We start from the raw sequence: 3,336 nt of genomic DNA on the forward strand, positions 1-3,336 counted from the left end.
GACACAAGCTCTCCCTACGCTCTCTCTTAATAATTTGTTATTGTAGTCTCTGGACTTAATCGTCCACAGACATTCGAGGGATCTGTAGGTCTCTACATCTCAATAAAGAGAATAACAGTGTCTTTCGACCAAGTCACCATACAGTACACTGTACTACTGTACTACTGTACTGTAGTAGATAGTAGAAATGTAGTGTGCATTGTGTAATTCTAGCAGCTTTGACGTCTGCACTGGGTGACCTTGATACATAACTTTAGATTGAAAATAGACAATTGAAAAACAAAGTTTGCTCAACTCTCTTTTTGTTAAAAAATCACTAAATTCAATTAAAACGCTTGCCCCCCCCCCCTCCTAGGAAAACTTATCAGTTTTGATAAACAAAAAATTCTCAAGGCCCAAGTCACTTGCTTTGGCAGCCCAGGATAAATAACACATAGGTATCGATGTTTAGAGCAGGTATCGATACCGATACCAATACCAAAGATAGTGAATAACAAGATGGGCCACTCAGCCAAAAAAGTGTCCGTAGGAAGTATGCTCTTTGCTTCAGATGGCGCTGCAGTCTGTTTTGAAGCTCTCTTTCGTTTTTCCAGAAGAAGAATAGGAATAGCACCTCCTTGCGTGTGCAGATCGACTGCTGTTCATCAGCAGTTCGGGTACGTTCAGTGCGGCGTTTTAGTTTTTATTTATTTTAATGACCTCTCGCCTTTCATTCTAAAGTCAAATTAAACGAAGAAAACCATCACCCTTTCCTCCGGAAGAGGTTTTTTTTTGTCAGCGTAACCATTTTAAAAAAGTGTTCTTCCGAAATTTATCCCAAAACTTGCTAGTTTCACTTTGATTTTTAAAAACTCAAGTAGGGTAACTCTGTTCGCAAAGAGTGCACTTTTGTGAAGAGGGCGCCACCAAATTTTGAGGACACTTTTTTAATTGGCTCAAAGAGAGAAGTGGCCCATCCTGTTATGTACTATCATTGCCAATACCAATGATAGTAAATAACAAGATGGGCCACTCAGCTAAAAAAGTGTCCGCAAGAAGTATGCTCTTTGCTTCAGATGGCGCTGCAGTCTGTTTTGAAGCTCTCTTTCGTTTTTCCAGAAGAAGAATAGGAATAGCACCTCCTTGCGTGCGCAGATCGACTGCTGTTCATCAGCAGTTCGGGTAGGCCTACCTTCAGTGCGGATTTTTAGGTTTTTTAAAATTTTAATGACCTCTCGCCTTTCATTCTTAAGTCAAATTAAACGAAGAAAACCATCACCCTTTCCTCCGGAAGAGGTTTTTTGTCAGGGTAACCATTTTAAAAAAGCGTTCTTCCGAAATTTATCCCAAAACTTGCTAGTTTCACTTTGATTTTTTATAACTCAAGTAGGGTAACTCTGTTTGCAAAGAGTGCGCTTTTGTGAAGAGGGCGCCACCAAATTTTGAGGACACTTTTTTAATTGGCTCAAAGAGAGAAGTGGCCCATCTTGTTATGTACTATCTTTGCCAATACCTATAGGTATCTAAGTATCGAGTACCTGGTATCGATACCTGCCCATCACTATAACTATTGTCATTTCGTTTTCCCAAATGGCAGGGACTGTCGCATCGATATCCGTTGGACAATAAGATCTACTTTTAGTTTGAGAACTTCGAATCTTTTATTTATAATAATGTCATGTAAATATATTCGTCCGTCACTCTGTGCTTAGTTCACAACCCAACGTTCAGTCAAGTCTCTATAACAGTTTGCTTTGCTTTTTATCTACCTTTTTCCAAACTGTCACGTAGCCTACTTTCTTTTTCCTTTCTTGTTATTGTTAGACGGGGCGCCCACTACGTTTGTTTTTTAGGCGACCGAGTCGGGGCCGATCCCATCCGAAGTGGGCACCCCGCACGCAGAACACATTCATTTTTCTCTAAATCATTCCCTTCGTGATTTCGTGTCGTGTACATTTCTTCTCTCTCTCTCACACTCACACATTTTCTCTCCCCATTTACCTTCACATGTGCCCTCTCTATCTCAGATTCCTCTCCAACACTCAAATCTCTCTCTCCCCATTGTTCTTTCTTTCTCACTTCCTGTCTGTATGCCTTTCATTCTCTCTCTCTCTCTCGTATAAATAACCCACCCAGATTTTGAATGAAAAGACCACAATTTTATATTTAATCTCCGTGGACCAAAATCCTGGTTCCTGGACTCTTCCTTCTTTCTGATTGAGATTGCCATTGTCAACGCCGAGCTGGGGTTGTCTGCCGATGCGCTGAGGCAAAGAATTTTATTTTCGCAGCATGGCGACAGTGACATGGCCGGTCCGTTCTTCGCTTTCACTCATGTTGTGCGTCCACTTTATCTGATTTTCCCATGAAACCGGTTCATTTTATCCATTAAAAAAAAACTTAATAAACAAATCGCATTTCAATCGGGACCACAGAATATCGTTCACTTTAACTGATTGTTCAAATAAAGCGTGTTCACTTTAGTCTACTTTAGGCGAACTCCACGGTAGATCTATAATTTCAAGTCTCTTGTTTGTAGGGCTGTAATATTAATTTCTTTTGCTGTAGGATACCCGAGGGCATCCTGAACTTAACGTGCCTTCAACCAAAGCAGAACATAGAAATAAGTTTTTGTTCGAAGCATATCCCTATCCACTAGAGCTGGAGTCTGCTCGATTAATCGAAGACTTGCGAGCAGCAGACGGCTTGCGAGCAGGCTTGTACTTTGATTTGTCTGCCGCTCGCTACCGGGGGGAACTTCCGGTGAGTTGTGACTCGCAGACAGGCTTGTTGTACAGTGTCGTGACGTCACGAACTCTCGTGGCTATGAGCTCAGTACAGAATATTATTACAGGATTCTGATTACAGTAGAAACCTGATATGATATAACATAACAGGGGTGGTGGGACCAGAGAAAAACTCCAGTTATATCAGATCCCTGTTAAATCAGATATGCAAGGGATGTAAGCATTTGTGAACTAATCCAGCTGTATTTATTCATGGATAGTTTCCCTTGCTACAAGTACCCATGAACAGCACTCCGCAGCCCTCTCTCCTGCTGCGTGTGCTTGCAGTGGCGTGGCTTGGGCTTGAGTGGGATTGTTCCATGATTGCGTTACTCTCTCTCTTACTTTTTGAACATTGTTAACGAGCCTTTGTCCCTGCTAAAACCGATTGGGCTCCGATGAGGCTCCGTTATTGCCGAAAACTTTTAATAGAGACAAAGAGTCGGAAAAAACGGGGATTTAAAAACGAAGTGTATACAGACCCGGTAACCGGGAACGAAGTCACGAAGTATACAGACCCGGTAGGGGAACTCTTTTGTGATTTCGGGAAGTTTCAGCCCCCAGACCCGGT

The sequence above is a fragment of the Aplysia californica genome, unplaced genomic scaffold (assembly GCF_000002075.1).
Source record: "Aplysia californica isolate F4 #8 unplaced genomic scaffold, AplCal3.0 scaffold00006, whole genome shotgun sequence".
Lineage (NCBI taxonomy): Eukaryota > Metazoa > Mollusca > Gastropoda > Aplysiida > Aplysiidae > Aplysia > Aplysia californica.